Source organism: Rhinolophus ferrumequinum, chromosome 9, assembly GCF_004115265.2.
Source record: "Rhinolophus ferrumequinum isolate MPI-CBG mRhiFer1 chromosome 9, mRhiFer1_v1.p, whole genome shotgun sequence".
In the NCBI taxonomy this organism is placed as follows: domain Eukaryota; kingdom Metazoa; phylum Chordata; class Mammalia; order Chiroptera; family Rhinolophidae; genus Rhinolophus; species Rhinolophus ferrumequinum.
In genome coordinates this window covers 28,433,459-28,456,079 of record NC_046292.1, presented here as the reverse complement: position 1 = coordinate 28,456,079, position 22,621 = coordinate 28,433,459, and the positions used below count along the sequence as shown (strand labels likewise).

General features: G+C 51.8%; 1 protein-coding gene across 2 annotated transcripts in view; it reads left to right on the top strand.

Annotated features, from left to right (window-relative positions):
- The first annotated feature begins 2,921 nt into the window (after nt 1-2,921).
- The window catches only part of RIMS3 (regulating synaptic membrane exocytosis 3), a 37,903-nt gene continuing 18,203 nt past the window's right edge, over nt 2,922-22,621 (top strand). Inside the window, exons 1-3 of one of the 2 annotated variants that reach the window (XM_033114641.1) lie at nt 2,922-3,239; nt 18,469-18,645; nt 22,400-22,411. The gene's annotated coding sequence lies outside the window, so the exon portion shown is untranslated. The remainder of the gene's footprint in view (nt 3,240-18,468; nt 18,646-22,399; nt 22,412-22,621) is intronic. The other variant, XM_033114640.1, reaches the window with a different exon arrangement.

Below are 22,621 nucleotides of genomic sequence, written 5' to 3'. Positions count from 1 at the left end.
CCTAAGAAAAAAAAATTCCCGCCTTGTCGTCGGGAAGATGCATGAGCTGGAAACCGAGGATTGCAGTTCCCAGGATGGCCACACGAGGGAAGTGGCGAGCAGCCTCGGGGCGGACTCGGGCTCCGCTGTGCTAAGGCACCTGCTGTGGACCCAGATGGCCTGGCGGGGATTTCCGGGGCTTCCTGCCCCTGAACAGGTGGGTGACGGCCAGGGCGCCGTGGGAGGAGCCTCGGCGAGGTGTTCAGCCTCAACTCTCACAGCCACCGCCGTCCCTCCTGCTCATCCCCTTCTCAGCTACAGAGAGGGGCTGGCAGGCCAGAAGGTGCAAGAGTAGAGGGCAACTGGGATTTAACCCTTCCCGCTTGTCATTTGTCTTTCAAACTTAAGTAGGATCACTTCCTCTCTATTGCAGTTTTTATAGTCAAATTTATTGATGTTTTCCCTTTGGCTTCTAGGTTTCATCGTGCTTAGAATGTCTTCCATCTCCAAGATTACTAAAACATTGCATGTGTTTTCTTCTGGTATGTTATAGCATTATTATTTAAATATGCACTCCACCTGGATTTATTTCTCTGTAGGGAAAGGACACAGCTTTCTTTTAGTTTCCCAATGACTTGCCAGTTATTCCACCCATTTGTTGAAAGGCCTATATTTCCCCCTATTTACCTGAAGTGCTGTCTTTCCCATACACCGAACTCCCTTGGGTAGTTTTCCATTTCTATTCTCCACTTTGTTCCACAGATTCCTCTAAGTCTACTTTAATACATATGCTTTAAGTACATTGACTTTGTTTTAATATCAGGTAAGGTGAATCCCTGTCCATTACTTTTCTTTCTAGATTTTTAATTCCTGCATGTTTATTCTTCTATATGCCCTGAAAAATCAACCCCTACCCCTAACACCACCTGTCTCCACCCAGCCCTTCTGGAAGCCAAGATGGAGCTTTGAAGTCCCTGAAATTATATAGAAAGTGTACATCTGTGCGTTTCTCCAGAGGGAAAGTCTAAGTTTTCATCAGATGTGCAAAGAGACCATGAGTCCAAACGGAGCCCCTGGTTTCCATGTCTCTGTGATGAATGCCTCGCGTCTTGCTTCCTCCCCTCTCTCCCCTGTCTTCACAAGCTCTGTTCACCGCATCCTTCACCTCCACCACTGTCCCAGCTACTTCCCAGGCCTCCATCTCGTTCCCCTGATCTAATCCCTTTTGTTGCTCCAGAGCAATTGTTCTACAATACAGGCCTTAGTTCTAGGACTGATGGAGATTAAATAATAAAAGTTTAGTTAATACATTCATAAAATTGTGTGTCCCAGCTCCACCACTGACCAGCCGTAGGACCCAGATTTGGGCTTTCCACGCTGTTGGGTCCCAGTATACCCTTCTCATAGACCAGTTGAGAAGGGATGAGATAAGGTGAGGGGTACGTAGAAGATACAGTTAGCTATCCCAAGAGTGTCATTTAATCCCAACCATTTTCCTTTTCTCCACACCTTTCCACTCCCCATTCACATTTTAATCCATGCCCTCACCAGGGAATGTTATTTGTTTTGTCTGCCTCCAGCAAACAATTGGGAAGGCAAATAGATACTAATAATATTGTCTCCTCTGTAACTGAGTAGAATTAAGAACACTGGAGTCCCAGAGCGGAACTGACCACCTAAGCAAGGTTAAACACAGCAAGACGACCCTCGTAGACACTTGATACAGCATCCTCCTCAGGTGCCAGGTTGCCAAGGAACCCAGGACTCAGGGAACTCACTTGGAATTTCGTTTAGGCTGATGCTAAGTCCTAGAGCGGGGTTTCTCAACCTTGGCACTATTGACATTTGGGGTCTGATAGTTCTTAGGTGTGGCACTTTTCTGGGCATTGGAGGATGTTTAGCAGCATCTCTTGTCTCTTTTCACTAGGTGCAAGTAGCAACCCCCAGTTATGAAAACCAAAGATGTCTCCAGACATCACCAAATGTTCCCAGGGTGTGACGGCGGGGAAAGGGGGGCAAAATCACCTCAAGTTGAAAACCACTGTTATAGGGCTGGCCCGTGACTCAGGTGGTTAGAGCTCCGTCCTCCTAACGCCAAAGGCTGCTGGTTCAATTCCCACATGGGCCAGTGCCAGATGGCTCAGTTGGTTGGAACGCGGGCTCTTCACCACAAGGTTGCCAGTTCAACTCCCGCAAGGGATGGTGGGCTGCGCCCCCTGCAACTAACAACGGCAACTGGACCTGGAGCTGAGCTACATCCTCCACAACTAAGATTGAAAGGACAACAACTTGACTTGGAAAAAGTCCTGGAAGTACACACTGTTCCCCAATAAAGTCCTGTTCCCCTTCCCCAAATAAAAACAACAAAAAAAAACAACAACAAAAAAAACCCACTGTTACAGCAGAAGAAGAGACGGCAGGGGAGGGAAGTCAACTTGGGTCTCAGGACAGGACACTCTCTACAACCTTATTATATAAAAGGGACATCATAAAGTCTTTTTCTTTATAGCAGACACTTGGGCAAGTCTTTTCTCCTCTCTGGACTCAGTTTTTCTATCTGTAAATTGGATTTGGTGTTTGTAAGTCGACTCCCCCTTCTCTCACCATCTAACGTTCCTGGTTCTGGTTCAGGGTGGGACAAGGGTACTACGGTGCCAGTTAGGCGCCCCAAAGAAAAGGAAGAATGAGTATAGAGGATGTAGTGGAGAGAGGGGCCAGGTATGAAGCAGTAGGGTCCTAAGGTTGTGGAGAGGCTCGAGGATTCTTCTAGACCCTGCCCTCTTCGAGCCTTATTAGCGTAGGTCGCAACCAACCAGGCAAACCCAGACTCTCCCTATTCCCCTAGGCCCCGCCCACCACCAAAGGTCCCGCCCAATTGACCCCGCCTCACCAGTGGCCCCTCCCACCAGACATTGGCCCCGCCCCTACAGGCCCCGCCTCCCTCTTCTCCTCCCGCCAGCCGGGGCTTGGGCTTTGCACCCGGCGGCCGCTGAGAACCGTGGAGGTTGCACAGCCTGTAGCGCAGACGGGCGGAGCGGAGCTGCCCAGCCCGATGACGGGCGATGCCCCCGTGAGTCTCTCTCGCCGCCCCTCCCCGCCCCGCGCCCCTATCTCCTCGGAGTCCGCCGCCCGCCTGGGACCGGGCCGCGCCTACTGCCGGGTCCGCGGGGCGGGGTCCCGGGGCAACACCTGCCCCGCCTTGCAGAGCCGCCTCGGCCAACCGAGACCCCTTCCTGTCTGGACCCCAGGCCCACCTACGGGTAAGTCGGTAGGCCTTGTTCACCTGGGAGTGGACGTGGGGAGGGGCTGCAGAGGTCTGGGGGAATCAGCGGAGGAGGGAATGGGGGCTCCGGCCGGGAGGCGCCACGTAGGGAAGTGTGCGTGCAGGGAGGGTCTAGGGGGCGGGGGCCCGGGGGATGAGCACAGTGTGTGTGATGACTCCGGGGTGGGGACTAAGGTATGAAAGGGGAACGTGGGGTTGTTTGGGGAAGCCTGGAAAATGAGTCTTGAGTTGTTTGCTGATGCTCAAAGCATCTGGGGCCCGGTCTTCAACAGCATTGCCTCGCATGGCATTTTTGGAAAGTGCTTAAAATCCCTCCTGGAAAGGGAGCTGGAAGGCAGCCTGCCTTCCTCCCTCCTGCCCGTGCCCTGGTTGAGAAGTGGTCACTGTCCTCCCAATGAGACACCACTGTGGTGCTTAGAGGACCCCTACTCCATGAAGGAAAAGGGGGGGGGTGCTCACTCCAGCCCTTGGATAGGAAGAGGGGGCTTCCGGGAAGCTGGGACAGGCAGCTGATCAATCCACCGTGGAGAGTCCAGGGTCCAAGGAGACTTGGCAAGACCCTTGGTGAGCAACTTGCACACCCTGTCATTCAGGGGTGTATCTTCACTGATGGGCTCCAGGCTGCCTGGACCCAGGCCCACATCACTTTCTCTGGACAGCTCAGCCTTGAGGAGTGGGTTTCTTCCCAGTATCCTGAGCCTGGAAACCCGGGGAAGGCCCACAGCTCCTGTGGTCCTAGATGGGGTGAACAATGCCATACCCCAGGCCACAGAACAGGGGTGCTGGCTGGCACTGCCACCTGGGGGCAGTTTGGATGTGGCCCTATAGGGCTGGGAAGCCTGGATGAATGTCAGTGTCCAAGCCCAGCTCCAGGGGTCTTGTCTGGGTGTGGAGAGGAAGGCTCCTGCCTCTTTGGTCCTATCCTCTGCCCATGATGACTTCTTAAGTTTAGGGTCTTTGGGTTTGGGGCCTGAAGTTGTGGGGAGAGGGCTCTTCTGGGCTAGGCTTGGTCACCAGGGGGTTAACTAGCCAGCCCCACAGTTGCTGCCAGCCACCAATTAGTCTGTAATCAGGCAGCTGCCAACTGTCCCTGGGGGCATGTGGGCAACCTAATGGGGCAGTCTCTTGGGGGGGGGGGTTGGGGAAGGGGCCTGTGAAACCTGTCCTTAAACCAAGCACCATGCCCTTCAGAGCCTGTTTAGGACCCACAGACCCTTTCCCTGCCCTCTATGCCAGGCTATCTGGCTTAGGGATCTGTAGCCCTGGGGTTCGACACCTACCTGACCCTCTGTAGGATGTGAAGCCCAGAGTTGGGCAAACTTGGCTTCAAACCCAGGTTGTGCCACTTTCTGGCTCTTGCCAGAAATTACTTCCCCTCTCCGAGCCTCCTTCAGTAAAACAGAACCACCTTTTAGGTCTGCTGCGGGGGAGAGGAAATAAAATGGTGGATTTTAGCTACTTAGCACAGTACGTGGCACTCGGGGAAACTCAGTAAGATAACTCACAAGCAACTCCTGTGCCAAGGACTTGACAGGACAGGCAGGAGTCAGGTGCTGAGGACCCAGCAGGGACCAAGGTCCCTCCCTCTGGGCATGTGGTCTCATGGGCCAGGCACTGTCTCTGTCTTATTATCTTTCCCTCCCGTCTTGCTCACAGATACTTCTGGTCTCTGGATGTTAATTGGATTTTCCTCTGTAGAACTCAGGGCTGAGCTGCTCCTTTCTGAGCTCCTGCAATCTCTAACTAGGTGCTAAGCTCTGTGGGGTCTGTCAGGGGTCTGGGTGATGTCTGCAGCTGCAACAGCAGCTGGCCCTTTAAGGAGGGACAAAAACAATTATCCTGCCTGGGCATTGCATCAGCTGGAGCCTGGAGGGTCCCTGGGGATGGAAGGGGCAGGCTGGTGGTTGATTTCATTAGTGCCATGTGAGAACTCTCACCCAAGTCTGCCCTACTCCCCAGCCGCAGCCTTCTCCCCCAGGCAGCAGCAGAGCCCCAGATACATTGCCTCCGCGCCCCCGCACCCCCGAGCACCACCTTGGAGCACTCTGTGCACCCCCAGACCATGGCACGGGCCCTGGCAGAGGGGGAGCTATAGGGAAGTGTCTCTCACACTGGCCTTGGGGGTGCAAGGTATGCCTCCTGTACTGGCACTTTGCTGACAATGGGGGTACCTCCCCCATTAGTGTTTGGCTCACCTGGGGGTATTTCTCCCATTGTGGCATTTTGTTGACCCAGAGGAGTGACTTCTACACTGGCCTCTACACTGGTGTTTTGCTGACCCCACAGAGCAGTTGTGCTGCCGGGGGAGTTTGGGAGCTGAGAGCATGGGTGAGAAACAATTGCTCTCTGGTTGGAGGTGAGCTGGCTGGGAACAGGGGGGCGCAGGGGCAGAAAGGACACCAGGCACTTGGGTAGCAGACAGACGTGGGTTCAAATGCCGCAAACGCCACTTCCAGACTCTGTTATCATTTCAGGCAGGTGGTCTTAGACTTCTCTGGAAAACAGGAAGAATGTATACTCATACTGCCTCACCCCCATGTGGAAGGTGCTCTGGGGATTAAATGTACTAACAGGATGTACGGCGCCCAGCCCAGGGCTGGCAGGGGGAGGGGGCATACCATGTGATGATTCTCTTCCTTTTGTAAGTTTGGGCTCCTCACACATTGTGTTCAAAATGCCTGGATAAGAAAAGGAGGGTTCGGGAGGAGTAGAGAAAAGGGGAGAAAGAGTGCAGGGCCGCCCCGTCTGTGTTGAGGTGGATGCATTCAGATACCTGATGTGCTCACACACACAAACTCTGGGAGCCAGGCAGCCCCTGCCTCTGGGAGCCTACATTCTAGCCCGGAGATGGCCCAGAGCAGGTGACGTATGTTGAAAGGAGGGAGTCAGGGAGCCTAGGGTGACAAGGACTTGAGGAGGCAAAGAAGAAGGGATGAGGAGAGGGAACAGTTTGTGCTAAAATAAAGCTTTGATGATGGTGAGAACAGGCCTGGGGTGGTAGGGGGAGGACAGCGGTAGTGGAGGGAGGAGAGAGAGTGGGCAGGCCTCAGAGCTCCCTGGTCTAGCAGGATACTAAAGATTTGGGAATGATGCTGAGGCCACAGGCAGCCCCTAAAGGGTTTTAAGCAGAGGAGGCAGGGTCCGACTTTCAGAGAGTGCGGGCTAGGGTCTCTGGCCTTCAGGCAGAACCTTCTCAGCAAAAAGTGACCTTTTGCCCTGTGTTACCCACTCCCCTGTGCAGCAGCCCTGATCCTCCGGGAGCTGGTTGTTTACGCAGCTCATCCCAGGAGGGAGGGTGCCGGTCCCAGTCCCTCCAGTTCCCTCTCTCTGGGTCTTGTTGAAGTTCATCCCTTGGGGTCAGGTTCTCCCTGCGGAGCCAGAGGGCACGAGGCAGGCCTTTGGCACCAGCTGGCCTATGTTCACATCCCAGGTCTGCAGTTCATGAGGTAGTGATTTCTGGCAAAGCACACTCCATCTCTGAGCCTCAGTGTCCTCAGCTATAAAATGGGTTGATGTTTTATCTTTCTATGGGAAGGATAAAATGAAATTCCAAATGGAAATCACAAAACCCTATCTCAATGTCAGTTAGCATTTTTACTCTATTGCAAGGGGCTGACAACTACTCTGGCCAGGCCCAGGGCTGGCTGGGGGTGGGGTCAGGGCTGGTTTCATGAATGTGTTTGCACAGGGCCCTGAGCTTAGAAGGACCTCACACTGGGTTTAATGCGCTGCTGTCACCATCTTGAAATTCTTAATAATTTTGAATAAGGGGTCCTGCATTTTCATTTAGCACTAGGCCCTGCATGTTATATAGCCCCACAAATTGGGTGGGGGTAGGAAGAGGCAGTGAGGGACACAGACCTGCAAATAGTTCCCAAGTGGAGGAGGTATAAGGTGGAGGATGTGACTAACTGTCCCAAGGTGGGTGGGATGTTAATAATAGCAACATTTATTTAGTGCTTACTGTGTGCTAGGATCTCTGCTAAGCACTTTACATACTCGTCTTCAAACAGCCCTATGAGGTCGGTACTATTATTATTTCCTTTGTACAAATGAGGAAAGTGAGGTTTCGTTTCTTGACCAAAGGCACACAGCCATCAAGTGGCAGAGCTGGGATTCAAACCCAGGTTGTCTTACTGGAGAACATGTGCCTAGACCGGAGACAGGAGGAAGGCGCCCCTCTGAGCTGGGTCAGAAGGATAAGCTGGAGTTTGCCAAGGAGGACGGTGTTGTGGGGAAAGAAGGGTTGTCTCAGCTGGGAAGTGCCTGTGCCAAGGCGTCATGCTTGGCCAGGACAGGTGGAACCAAAGCCAGATGCCTCCCAGGGCTAAGGGAAGTACCCTTTGGATTTCATGGTTTTGATTTTCCAAGCGCAGAGCTCCTGGTCATCTGTCCCCAGGCCCTGCTGCTACCATGATTCCTCAGAGCTGCCCCAGCCCCTTTTTCTTACTCTATTGCACACACTCCTCCCCCACTACCAGGTAAACCTCTTGACTTTAAATATCTCTTCTGGGCTCCAGACCTGCAGGTATAACTGCCTCTGGGCTGCATTTAGATGTCTCACGGTCAGCCTCAGGTCCAAACCCAGGTCCCCAGCTCTGCTTGCCGGCACCTGCTCTGCCTCCAATGTCCCCAGCTCATCCTGCCAACACCATCCACCCACTTGTTCAAGCTGGAAAGCTGGAAGTTGTCCTGGACACCTCCCTCTCCCTCACCCCCACAGCCCACAGCCAGTCCTATTCTCCTGAATCTCTCTCTTGAATCTGTCATCTCTCTCCCTGCCCACCGCCCCTTTCCAGACCACCATTAGCTCTCACCTGGACGGCTGCCACAGCCTCCTAAACTGGTCTCCTGTGTTTCTGTTCTTGCCCCACTTCATTTCGTTTTTCACAGTGTAGCCAGAATGATCTTCTAAACATAAATGTATCATTTCCCTGCCTAAGACCCTTCCAAAACTTCTTGGAATAAAAGCCAGACTCTGATGTAACCCGCGAGGCCCTGTGTAATCTGGTCCTTGCCCACCTTTTTGTGTCATTTTACACCATTCTCCCGCTTCCTCAGCTGCAGGACTTTCACACATGTGCCCTCGTCCTGGAATGCACTCCTCCTCCTGCTGCCCTGTTAACTCCTCCTTTTCCTGCAGATAGATACCAGCTTGAACCTCATTTCCACAGCAGCCTAAAAACTGGAAACTGAATACTGCCCTCCTCCGTAGGACCTTGTACTTCTTCATCGCACGCATCACACTTGAATTGCTTTCTCCTCGTCTCTCTTTCTTGCTAAACTGTGAACTCCGTGGGGTCAGGAATCCCATTTAGCTCTGGCACATAGTAGGTCTGCAGTGAGTTGTTCAATGAATGAAGGAATAGATGGATCGTTGCTGCCGCATCCTCACTGGCCTCCCTGCCTCCCTCCCGACCCGCCTTCTCTAGTCCTTTCTCATTACAGCCTCAGAGCCATCTTTCTAAAACACAGAACTGACCCTGTCACCCCCTGCTACTTAAAATACTTCAGTAGCTCCCCATTGCTGACAGGAAAGGCCTCAACTTCTTAGCATGATATTCAAAGCCCTTTGTGATCTGCAGCCCAACTGCCTCATCTCCTCTGCTCCCTCACCACACTTTGAACTCCCGGCAGTTCCTCTCACACGTTAGCTGTTTTGTGCCTCTGTGCCTCTGCACTTGCTGTTCCCTCTGCCTGCAATGCCTCCCCACCCCTGCTTTGTCTCCCTGGAAAATGTCCTTTGTTCTTCAAAACCAGCTCGGCTGCCACCTTTGCTATGAAGCCTCTGCGGAGCCCTTCTGGCCCCCTTCCCCGGGCAGAGTTAGCCCACCTCGCCTAGCCACATCTGTACAGTCTACGTCACTTCCTCCTTGTCTCCCGTTAAACTGAGCCCCTCCAGTGCAGGCACAGTGATTATTTTTCTTGAGCATTGTTCATCTTTGTATCCAGCTCCCAGCTTCTCCACGGTCTTAATTAGCTCTTTGCTTGTATACAGAAACCCACTCAAGCCAGCCTCAGTAATACAGAAGGGTTTATTGTGAGGACACAAGGGATTCCTAGGAACGGCGGGACAGAAAAGTTGTGAGCTTCTGGGAAAAGGGGCGTGTAGGCCAGGAAAAATTGAAGCAGCTGTTCTCTGCAGTTTGCTGGCCGCCTTCACCTTTCTGTCTCCACAGGCTAGGTTTTCTCTGCTTTTCGTGATGCGGGGCCACCTATAGTTCCTGTATTGTGTCCCTCCGTTCTAGCTACATTCAGAGATAGAACCCAGGCCTTGACAGATCCAAGTCCAGACTTCCAGGAGAAGGTCTGATTGGCTCCGAGAGGGTCAGGTGCCCACCTTGGTCCAATCAACTACAGGCTGCTGGGAAGGATCACAAAGTCAGATATGTAAACATGGCTCTTGATCCCCTCAGAGAAAGTGGGGGTCTTTGTTACCAGGCCAAGCCCTTCAAAAGACATCTGCTAGAATCCTTAGAGGACCAGGGTGGGCCTGGCCCCCAACCTTCCTTCTGGACAGCACGTGGAGGAAATGGATGGGCGTTGTGTCTTAAAGGGGAGTCTTTCCCTGGGGCGGTATTGCCCAGAGCAGGCTCTGAAGAACCTGTCAGATGTCATTCAGAGGCCTGAGCAGAGAGATTGGGAGCTGAGACCCTGAGTTTTCTCACTTCTCTTTGGAGTGGTGAGAGAGGGAGGAGGAGGGCATGAGCAGTCGGAACCGTTCTCCCCACTAAAATCCTATTTATCCTCTAAGACTTAGCTCATTTCCTTTCCTCAGTGAAGAACCATGCCATACCTACTCTCCCTTCCCCCAACCAGTCATTCTTTACCTGCATTAATTCTATTCTTTGTACTTTCCTAGTACTAAACATTTTTGAGCACTTATTTGGTGCCAGACACTATGCACATACTTATTTAATTTAATCCGCATACCCTATGAGATAGACACTATTATGATTCCCATTTTATAGACCAGGAAAATGAGGTTCCGAGAGGTGACATTACAAGCTAGGGACACACAACAGTGTGACTCCAGAGTAAAAGCTCTTAACCTTATGCACGTGCCTATTTGCCTTTCAGGATTGTGAGGGCCTAAAGGGGAGATAACCGAACACCATCTTCCCTCCACTCCCCACGGCCTAGATGGGCCAGCCCAGAGCAAGGGCTCCTGAGTGTGGGACAGACGGATGCAGCTAGAGTAGAAGAGGCAACTGGGTGGGAGTGGGGATCTCCTACTCAAGGACCAATCCTGTCTAGCTGCGTAACTCTGGAGAAGTCCCTTAACCTTCCAGAGCCTCAGTTTTCTCATTTAAAACTGGGGATGATAATTCCTGCTGTAAGTCTAGTATTAGATGGTAGGTGTAAGGACAATTTGTAAATAGGAAAGAAATGAGAAATTTCTAAGGATTGTTATTAACAGAATGGACTGTGGCAATAGAGTGCCAGCTGACCCAAGCTCCTGCAGGAGGCGGGCAAGCCTAGAGCTTCCCAACGTGGAGAGTGGTACCTTCACTCACCTGAGATGACTTTCAGTGGCTCGTGGACCTGCCATTACATAGCATTGGCTCACAGAGTGAGAAAGTTTGTTCCCTTTTAACTCTATCAAATCCACGTTTGTCCCAGGGAGAATGTGTCGGTGTAGTGTTAGTGTGTCTTAAACAACTTTCCAATATTTGCTGTCCTCCCCTTTTTAACAGAGATCTTGACTGACAGGTCCATATAACTAAACTTTAATACTGTATTTTACTGTCATATTCTATTTGTTAAAAGTGATACTGGCTTTCTGTTTATAGTAGTAACACAAAGTTTCCACTTAAATTCATTTAAGTGAAAAGTGTAAATTTCTAAATAAGTAAATAATGAGCACCTCAGGAGTATGTAGATTTGGCAGATATCCGCGAGGGGCACACAGTGTTATGTAGATAATGCAAAACTGGGAGATGGTATGGGGATGGCAGAGCTATGGACCACTGGCCTAGATAATCTTTACGGTCCCTGCCACCTACCTGGAAAATTGGGAGTGTCTCCCCGCTGTGCCAGCCTGCTTCCCTCTCCTCACCTTGTGCCCTGGCTTGGCTTTTTTCCGAGAATCCTGCCATGGTTGTCCTGTAGACAGGAGAATTTGTGCCACTGTCCCCTCAGCCTGCTTGAGGTGGGGGTTGGCTCTTGGAGTCGGGGTGTCTGGATGGGGGTAGGGTGTCCACTCGTCTATGCGGTAGGGCTTGGGCACTCCTGCAGGAGCAGGAGCTGCAGGCTCCACAGTTCTCCTGGTCTCCATGCACACCACAGGCCTCAGGGCCTCCCAGAGGCTTGGATTCCCAGGGTGCACTGCACTCGGGCTGTGGGTGGTGCGAGACTGTCCCTGGAGCCTCGTGCCCCAGAACTTGGGGCCCAGGGACTGCGAAGCCAGGAGGCTTCTGGGTCTCAAAGGTCCTCTTTCACCTGCTCCCCCCTTTTCCGCTTCTTTGTGTTGCTGACTGCCTGTTCCTAGGAGTTGGACATCAACCCCAGAAGGCTTCAGAAGACCCAGGATTTATCCAAAGGGCCCACGACCTGCCTGCCCCTTCCCCAGTCCCATGTCCACAGTGTGAGGAAAGGCTTTGGCTCCAGGAGGGTGGAGAGCCGGGGTAGTGTGGGGTGCGTGCTTGTGTATCCGAGATGCATGTCTGAGGGTCTCTGTGAAGGTATACTGTGTGTGCATGTGCATGTGTGTGAGTTTACGTTTGTGTATATATGTGTGTGCGATGTGTGTGTGTCCGTGGTGAATGTAGCTCTGAGTGATATGTCTGGGTGTCTCTGAGAGCATATGTATGTGTGTGTGTGTGCGTGGACATGCGTGCGTATGTGGGGTATATGATGTGTGTGTCTGGTAAAAGCATCTTCGCGTCATGTGTAAGGAGGGAGTTTTTGTGCGGCCTGTGTGGCAGGGTGTCTCGTGTCTGTGTGTGATGTGCATGTGTGTCTGTGGTGAATGCATCTTTATGTAATGTGTTTGTGAGGCATATGGTGTGTGTGTGTGTGTGTGTGTGTGTGTGTGTCTAGGTGGCTTGTTTGCTGGGTGTGGTGTGTGCCTGTTGTTTGTGTACGTCGTCGTATTTGTACAGAGCGTGTCTGGCTATGTGGTGTGTCAGAGTGGCTGCGTGAAGATGTGTGGTGTGCACGCGGCTCTTTGTGCTCTGGAAAGGGATGGAGGGGCCAGGGAGAGGGCCGGGAATGCAGAATGCATTGAGGGTGGTGTCTATTTGGGCTGGGGCTGCGGGTGTGCTGAGTTCCCGAGGAGGGTCCCCAGGGCTGGTGGCGGGCGTGGGTGGCGCCTTCCGGCTTGGCGCGGAGCTGGTAACCGGAGCCCCTGCCCCCATGAAATATTGATCGGCCTAGCGGTGGCCCTGGCAAAAAAGCTGGGCAGGCCGGAGCGAGCCGCGGCCGGCCGCTGTCCTTGGTGCTGTTGCGTCTCCCTAGACCGCGGCATCGGCGCTCAGGCTGGGGTGGGGCAGGGGGGAGACTTCTCCATCTACCAGCAGCCTCAGCGGAGCCCCTGCCTCTGAGGGGAGCTAGCCTGTCTCTGCCGCCTGTCTGCCAGTTCTACCGCCCCATCTAGAAAGAGGGAACGGGCCAAATGGGTATTTTGTTGAGATCCAGTATTCCCCAGAGCTAGGGTGACCATACAGCTGGGTTTACCTGGGACAGTCCTGATTTACACCTGTGGTCTATGTGTGATTGTTAGTAGTGTCTCTGCTCACTCTCAAAATAGTCCCAGTGGGATGATAAAGTATGTGCTCCCCAGCAACAGAGCTTTGCTTCGAAGACCTTTCCCCCACCTTCTCTGCCCTGGGGGTTCTGCAGCCATGTGGGTGTGCAAACGCCATGGGTATGTTTGGGTGGGGGCATTGTCATGCTTATGCTTGGGTTGAGCTTGAGTAAATGGTCGGGAGCCCAGGACTCTTGGGGTACTGCTGCAGCTCAGACCCCCCGGGGGAGCTAGCCCCCTTCTCTACCAGTCCAAATTCTGCTTTCCATTTAAGCTGTGCTCTTTTTCAGGCCTGGGCTTCCCCTGCTCCCCTAGGAGAGAGTCAGGGTGCCCCCCGCCCCTGGCCTCCCTCCTGAATTCTGGGCTGGGCAGGCCTCTCCTTGGTCTCAGTGTCAGGGTATGGTAGGGCCTTCAGGCTGTATTCATGGCATCTTCTCTGAGTTCTCTTACTGTCAATTGCCAATTCTCCGCCCTTCAGTGGATTCCATTTTCCTCCCAGCCCTAACTGTGAGTATTGTCTCGCGCCCTTTCCTCACTCTGTGCTCCTCTCTGGGTATTCTTCTTCCTTTCCATAGCCCACTTCCCCCTCTGGGGAACGTGCCCCAGTCCTGCCCACTCACATTGCTCTTCTGAGCTCTCCAGTGAATCTGCTTACCTGCCCAGCAACTCAATGTGGGAGTTGCAGTATTATCTCAGACTTATCACATCTAAAATGGGGACTCATCTGCCCCGTAAGCCAACTTTTTCCTCTGGGACCGTAGGCTCTGCTGATGGCACTTCTCAGCCCCTACCCTTCCCGTAAGTCCCCTTGGATTCTGTTCTATTTGCTCTCCTCAACCTCGTCCCGTCACTAACTCCGGGCAGCCCTCCCGGACTTCTGGTCTGCCTTTCCTCTTCACGTGCACTATCTGCAGCAGTACAGCCCTTCTTACCTGCCTCTTGACTGTGCTTCTTGCTGTCAGGCTTTCTTCTAATTCTGTAGTCAGTGTCAAATTGATCTCTATAAAATATTACATCTAAGTCATGTCAGATTTCACTCCCTTCAGGATTAAAACCAAGCCTCTTAGCCCTGCATTCAGAGCCCTTCGTTGGCTGTTCCAAGCCTATCTTTTCCAGCCTTCTTTCCACAGTCAACTAACCTCCTGCTCCAACTGTACCGCTCTATTCACTGGCCTCTGAACATAGACTTTTCTCTCTGGACCGTCCCATCTACCTTTTGAGTTGCTCTGCAGTGCACTTCCTCGTGATGCCTTTTCTGGTGTCCCCATCCTGAAGTGTCCACGCCTTCTGCAGAACAACCAGAATATGTTATCTTTACTTCTCAGTGCCTCAGTGTGGTTTGTGGACCAGCAGCATGGGAGATTGTTAGAAATGCAGAATCTCAGGCTCTACCTGGGACCCATGGAATCAGAATTTGCATTTCAACAAGATCCCCAGGTAATTTTTGTGCACATTTAAGTTTGAGAAGCACTGGACAGTGCATTCATGGAGGGCAGAGGCTTGCCTTCTGCCAGGGCTGCTCGTGTTCTGAAGTGCCAAGTCTAGCAGCCTGTCAGGTGATGGGTGCCACATCTGACCAGATCTCATGAGCTGTGACAGGTTGTGGATGGTTGAGATGGCTGAGAAGCATGCACACTGTGCCCGGACCCTTTCCACCTGGAATCTATGTCCCACAAGGCCCCAAAGCTCAAACTCTGTAAATCTGACTCCAGAAAGCACTGTAGCAACACAAGGAGGAATCAATTAATCAATAAAAAAGCAGTTATCAAGCATAGAGAAGAACTTTTCCCTCTTCATAATACAGTGGTATAATGTCTGCTATTTTCATGTATGTTTTGCAAAGAAAAATATGTATTTTAATTTTTCTTTTTGGTAACATTAATACAGTTTCTAAAGTGGTAATTTTAGAAAACACAGTATTTCACATGAAAATAAAAATGACTCACAATTCTACTCTCCAGCTGTAAATACCAATAATTTTATGTTTATTTTAGATCACCGTTCATTCAATAAACATTCACAGAGCTTACTCTGTGCCAGACTTGTGCCAGGCCCTGGGGATTCAGGTGAAGAAGATGGCATGGTTCCTGTTTCCAAGCAGCTCACAGTCGGGGGCACATCAGTTAGGAACATCCGTGCATTAGGCTCCCAGGGCAGCTGTAATAAAGTGCCACAGACTGGATGGCTTAAACAGCAGAAATTTATTTTCTCACAGTCCTGGATGCTAGATGTCCAAAATCAAGGTGCTGGCAGGGTTGGCTCCTTCTGAGAGCTCTGAGGGTGACTCTGTTCCATGGTTCTTTCCTGGCTTCTGGCGACATCTGGCAATCCTTGGCATCCCTGGCTTGTTGCTGCATCACTCCAGTCTCTGCCTCCATCGTCACATGGCCTTCTCCCCATGCGTCTCTGTCTTCACAAGGCCATCTTCTCAGGACACCAGTCATATTGGATTAAGGACCCACTCTCCAGTATGACCTCACCTTCGCTAATCACATCTGCAATGACCCGATTCTGAGGTCATATTCTGAGATGCTAGTGTTAGAACCTCAACATATCTTTTTTTGTGGGGACACACAGTTCAACTCAGAACAGGCAGAGACAGTACAGAGTCTGGGGGAGCATGACAGGAGACTAACCTTGTCTGGGAAGGCTCACTAGGAAATGACATTCACACTGGAACTGAGCAATAAGTAGGGACCAGCCAGGCAAAGGGCATGACAGATGGATCCAGGGGCCACAGAACATGAGGGTGGGCTGGAGAAGAGCGTTTCAGGCAGGCAGTTTTGAGGAATGAAAAGAAGGCCAGTGTGACTGGAATACAGAGGAGAGGCTGGAGCGTGGGGTGAGCTGGGTCACCTGGCTCGTGGGTCTCAGTAAGGGGGTTTTACTTCCTTCCAAAGGCAAAGGGGAGCTACAGGAGGCTGTCATGCAGGAGTGATTCATTCTGCTTTGTGAGCTGTCTCTTCAGAAGACGTTGCTGTCTGAGGGCTGTGTGGCTCCTCTGTGTCCCCAGTTCTGATGGCAGATGCATGGCCATGCCCTCAGGAGTGCCCTGGCTGAGAGAAGATACATGGCAGCCCTGTCCAAAGAAGGAAGGCATGGCTATGCCCCCAGCAGTTCCTCGTCCGACGGGAGAGGACAAGCCCTGCCCTCAGGAACCTTGTTCTGAACAGGAAAGGGCTCATCCAGCTCTGGGTCTGACTTACCCTTCGGTGTCCTGAGTCCTTGGAGTCTGGGGGACACAGGTTTGAGCCTGGCCACCCCACTCCTTGAGGACTGTGTGAGAATGTGCTCAGGGCAAGTGCATGTGCCATGTGCCAAGGGGCACCAATCCTGGGAGAGACAAGGCGCTAGTCCTTGCAGGGGCCATCTTCTCAGCACTCTACTGTCTTCAAGGGATGCCTGGGTATTGCCTTCCTGTGCAAGACTTCGCCTAGCTAGCGCTTAACCCAGCCCTTGCCACGCCCTCCCAGGCCCTCTCCGTAACTGTGTGTGATGGGAGACGGCTCCCCTGCCCAGAGTTGCCTGTCCTCCCTTGCCTGGGCTGGGTGGGCCAGGCTGGGTGGAGGAGAAGTGGGTCAGCTCGGTAGCCATGGTGACAGCAGCTGCTCCCTGCCAGCCTTCTCATCTCCTCGCCACAAACCTCACCGATGAGCTCCTTGGTCCGGCCTTCCGGGATGGGGGCCGGAGAGTGAGATTGGGGGCTGGAGCATGTATAAGTGTGTGTGTGCAAGCTCACACAAGCACCTGCTCAGAGCTGGTGTGTGTGCCTCAGCCAAGGGAACCCACAGGTCCAGGTAAGACACTTCCCAGTTCCCTGCGCACTGAAGGGAGGGGACTCTTCCTGCCTCTCTGGGCTTGTCAGGGGCCAAGGGGAGCGTGTGCGTGTGAGTGTGTATGATTGTGTGAAGGCCTGAGCCTGTCCGTGTGGCTGCTTCTGTGTGCCTTTGTGGGGATGAGGATCTTGAAGGTGTGTGTGCATATCTGTGTACACATGTGATTGTGTCTTTAAGCGTGTACCATCTGTGTGAGTCTGTATGGTGTGTGATGACACATTTGAAATTCTGTGCCCTGTGTCTCTCCGTGTGTGTGTGTGTGTGTGAGAGAGAGAGAGAGAGAGAGAGAGAGAGAGCCTGCTTTGGGGGAGATAAAGGTTGCAGAACCAGAAAAGGAGCTGGCACAGTGTTCCCCACTGGGTGCGCTCCTTCTGCCCAGCCTACCAGCCTTCCCTGTCACCCACCCGTGTGTCCCTGAGGGGGAAAAGGAAAGGCTCCAAACAAGGGAACCCCTCTCCCCTCCTGTGGATGCAGGCACTGGCCTCTGACATGGGCACAGAGTGGCATGGGTGATATGAGGGACAGCCCTGGGGCTGGATCGGGGTCAGGGCAGGGGTCGCAAATGCCAGGCTCAGCAGCCAGCGGGGCCGGGAGGTGAGATGCTGGAAAGAAAGAGCACAGCCTCCCATGGCAGCTCCCACCCCACCGGAGAGGTGCACAGCCCCGGATCCCACACTCCCACACTTCCCTGGGCTCTGGGTGGGAGCACCCAGGGCTGGAGTGGAAGGTGGCCCCTTGGATCTCTGAGCCTTCTCACAAAGTCTTTGCACCTGGTATGCAGTCCGGACCAACAAGCACTAGCACATGTATCGTCCTTCACTGTTTACAGAGTCACCATTATGAGCAGTAATAATGCAGTTGCCCCGCTGAGCGTGTACCAATCCTTATTTTGTACTATTTCATCTAAGAATCCTAAGGCTGTCATCATTCCTCCCATTTTATACACAAGGCATGGTAGGCTTGGTTTGTTAAGGAGATTTCCCTGTCTCATATAGCTTGTAAGTGGCAGATCTAGGTTTTGAACTAAGTCTGTCTGCCTCCAAAGCCTGTGTTTTTAACTACTATGCTTTCCTGCTCCTCAGTAGCTGACCAGGGAACCCTGGAGAGTCAGGCTGGGTCCGGGTGGCCAGTAGACTCATCTTATAGCAGAGGGATGGAGGTTCAGAGAAGCTGAGTGACTTGCTCAGGGTCACATGGCTGGGATGGAGCCAGGAGCCCCCCGCACCCCCCCCACACACACATTCCTGACTACTGGGCATGTCACAGAGTGTCTGGGGAGGTACATGGGCTCCATTAGTCAGGGGGAGGACGGAGGAAGGAAGAATAGGGTCTGGAGCTCCTTAGAATTTGGACCTGGATGAGTAGTCCCTCGTATGTTTAAAAGTTGTGGGTGGGGCTTCAGCACCAGCGACTTGACGTCAATGTTCCTAAAGACAGATTAGGGGAGCCAGGAGTTTGGACAATGTTATGAAGGAGGAGACAGCAAAATAGAGAGTTGAAATGATTTGCTCAAGGTCACACAGTTATCTCCAATTCTATCTTTTTACTTTACAAACTACTGGCAGTCTTGGAGGGCAGACGTCTTCGTTAGCCCCTCTCTAAGTGCCCCTGTTTTCTTCCAGACTCTCGTCACATCACCTCCTCCTGGGAGCTACCCTGATTGCCTTCACCTCCTTTCTTGAAACCTGGTGTCTCGGCGGAAGTTAACTGAGGCTTCCTGTCAGTGTCCTAGGGGAGTGCTGTCGGGAAGGCACAGCCCCCTGTGATGCGGAACCCCACGCTCAGATTCATCAACTTCAGTGAGTTTGGGTTTTCTTTAAGATGAGCTGTGAGGAGGAAGCACTGACAGGTGACGTGAAAGCTGGGAGTTAGGAGACGGGTTGGTGCTCTGGTTTTGTCTTCCTGTGTGACACTGGTGTGTCTCTTTCACATGCTGGGCCTTCAGCTCAGGCTAGAATAGGGATGGCAAATCAGTTTTAACTCCTCAGCTGCTTCTTGTCAGTTGGTGCTAGAGTAGGGATTGTGAGGGATTGAGAGGGATTGTGAGGTTAAATCTGCCTCAATGGGAAAGAGATGGATTAGTGATGTCTGCCGTGGGTAGAGGATGGGGAGAAGTGGTAAGAATGTATTTTCCATCCCTTCCAGCCTAACAGTCCACCACCCTGTGACAGGTTCCTGGGTCTTCCCTATTGAAAGTGTGGGAGGCTGGGTTCATCTTGGGTTTTTGGATGGTCTCATTGACTCAAAAAAAGCTCATTATCTGGTTAGACACTTAGTCAAAGGGACCCAGGTCCTTAGTGGACTGGCAAAGCTCTGAGACCTGCTGTTATCAGGGTTCAGGAGAGGGTGTGGGGAGCCTTTGAGGTACCCCAAGGTAGAGGCCAAATATCGAGGGCAAGAAAGAAAACACTAAGCTTGTTCTTGGGGAGCTTGGAAGGTATCTGCTGGCATGGAGCTTTGGCAGGAGTGGGGGCAGTGGCTTCCTCCCTGGGGGGTAAATCTGAGCTGCAGTCATAGATGCTATTGAGCCGTAGAGCGGGATCAGGAGGTCCCTGTGACCCAGTGAGGTCGGGACAGAGTTCCCTTCCTTGGGGTGACCTGAACCAGGCTAGGAAAGGGACAGTCCTGCTCAGAGGCAGGAAATTGTTGAAGTGACTTTTGTGGAAAGATGTAGTACATTTAATAATCTTTTATAACAACCAGAATGTGAGGTGCTGTGTGCTGTGTCCTGCCAGCCTCTTACCACTCTGCCCCCCTCTCTGTCTGCTGCCCCTTTCCTATCTCTGTGGTCTGATGGCTCAGGGGTTGCTGTGCAGTAGGACTTCCCTCCACATATGGGCCAGGTGGCTGGCTCTGTCTGTCTCTCTGTCTTGCCCTTCTTGAGCTAGACTGGCTGCCAGAGAAGCAACTAGAGCCCCCTTCTGAGCCTGCCACTGCAGTGTGTATTCATACTTTCCTAGCCTTTGCTTTCCTAGTCAAAGGGACTTACAGAGATCACCTACACTATTTTGATTTATATGCGGATGAGGAAACTATGGCCCAGAGACGGTGACACAAGGGATCTGTATGCATTCTAATCCCACCTCCTGAGTCTTAACTCTCCCAGACTGCCTCCCCAGGACTCCTATGCCAGGGGTCAGCCCTAAGACCTGTGGGTACAGTGTTTTGGGTTTGGTTCCTCCTATCTCCTTCAGATTGGCCAGACAGGCTGGGTGCTCCCAGGCATTCATCATCTCCAGGCCCCCTGGGGAGTTAGAGATGAGAAAGTGCCTCTGGATGGTGCAGAGTCCTGGATGTCAAACCATCTGCTTGTCAGTTCTATTCATTATTTATGAGGAAACATGAGACCCTGGGTTGGCAGGGTCAGAAATTTTGTCCCTTACCCTCTTCTCTTCTTGTCCCCTGGGAGTGCCGTTCTTGAGCTTCCTATGGGCTGGCTACTCGGGGGGAGTGCTTGCTGTTCCAGGTGTGTTCTGGGTGGGAGCTCTGTTTCTCCTGAGATGCTCTCGCCAGCTGCGGGAATGTGGGCCAGAGAAGCTTTCCTCATAATAGATGCTTCCTTATACTTTATCCAAAGAGCCCAGAGACCCAGGGCAAAGCCTAAGCAGGAGGGGTGGGCCTCCTTCTTTGGGTGAGTTCTGGGTTGAAGGGGCAAGGGTGGCACAGTGTGTTTGTCTCTTTGTGGAAACAGGAGACCTGGGTTTGCGTCCAGGCCTTGCTACTTCTTAGCTGAGTAGGACGGATGAGACCTTGGCATCTCTGAGACTCAATTTTCTCATCTGTGACATGGAGATAACTACACACCTAACAGAAATACTTTCAAGAGTAAGTTAGGCTTACACTGTAGCAGATTCAAAGTATCAGATAAGCATTCTCCCACCATCCACCAAAAGACCATGCAGATGCCCACCTCCCCCACACACAAACTGGCACTAGAATTGGAAAGTAAAGAGAAGAGATCTTCATAGGCCCAGGTCCAGGGGACTTTCCATTAGCTGCAAGCTGGATGGGGGATGGACGGAGAAATACAATCCGGGGCTCTGCACACATCACAGGGTGAACGGGAACAGTCCAGACAACCACAAAGAAGGCAAAATACAGCTTTGACTCATCCCCACTGTCAGCCCTAATTCACCAGCCCTGCAGGAGCCACACTGCCCAGGAGACCAGGAGGCTGTTCTCGGCCGTCTGGGGACTGTCTCCCTCGTTAGCTGGAGGGCTGCCTTCCCTTTCCCACCCCTTTCTAAGTCCTTTTGAAAAGTTGGATTTCCTCAGGGTGATAGGCCTAAGGGCAGAGAGTCAAACAAAGTGCCCTGAGCCCTGGGATAGAGAGCTGCCCTGGGCAAAGCACTGTGGGCCAGGACAGAGCCAGGAAGGGCTAGGTGCAGACCAGGCGGGGTGGCAGTCTCTCCAATATGTGGCCTGAGTATCAGACTTTCAGCCAAGCTGTAGGGCCAATAGCCGGAGATCCCACCTCTTTACAACACAGAGCATAAATTCCTGCTGCCCGACTCGCCCAGAGTGGCTACCAACGCCCTCTGTGCACTTCCCTAGCACTCATGGGAACTATCAGTAAATATTTTATTGCATAATTAGTTATTCACTATCTGTCTCTCCTCCTGGACTGGAGGCTTTAGGAGGGCAGGATGAACTTGGCCCGGCTCACTGTTGTTTCTTTGGCATTCAGTATAGGCCTTGGAATTTTAGGGGCTTAAATATTTGTTGAATGCAGTTAACGGGGGAGAATCAATTTGTATACTTTGGAAAGGAATTTGGCAATATATTTCAAGCATCAAAACAATGTTTATGGCCTCGATATCAGGTAGGATGCTTTTGGATGTAACAGAGAATCCTGATTCACACTGGCTTAAGCAAAGGAAAATACATTATCTCACATAATGGGAAGGCCAGAGAAAGGCAGGTTTCAGGGTGGCCCAAGGTCCTTTTTGTCTCTGTGCTATGCTGCCCTCAGAAACACTGGCTTCATCCTTGGGCTGGACCCTCTCAAGGGGGAGGAGTCTTGAGGGACGGAGGTGGTGGATTGAGAAAGAGACAGAGAGAAGAAAGCTGAACCTGACCTGAGCGGTGACTATTGAAATATTTAAGTCAGTTATGCTACCTCCATACAAGGGACCATTATGGTGGCATTAAAACATGTATACAAAGTGTTCATGACATTGTGATATATGGGAAATGCTTATGATATAATGTTAAATGAAAAATCCAAGGATATAAAATTGTATTTGTAGTATGAGTTCAATTATTTTAAAAAATGCCTAAAAAAGAGAATAGGAGGAAATAGGTGAGAATGCTTGTCGTGGCGGCCTCTCAGTAGTGCAATTAAGGGTGATTTTTGCCTGCTTCTTTATCCTTTTCTGTACCATCCCTTTCAAGCAGGAGGACCCCTACCACAGTGTGCACAGGCTGGAGCCAGTTTTGTCCTCCCTGTTCTTGGTGGCTATGAAAATAACAGTCGCTAACGCTGATTGAATATTTACTCTATGCCTCACACTGGTCTAGGCACTTTCATATACACTGATTTAATCCCTACAGCAATCCAATGAGGTAAGTGCTTTTATTTCTTGCTTTGCTGAGGCATTCACTGAAACTCCAAGATGTTTGATCACAAGGTCACACAGCTAGTGTGTAGAGGCGTTTAGAAGTGAAGACTGGGCCATATGACTCCTTTGTCTTTACCACCAAACCAGGTCACTTGCCAGGGCGACCATGTGCCAGTAAGAATAGTTCAATTTATTGATCCTCTTTTTATATTTA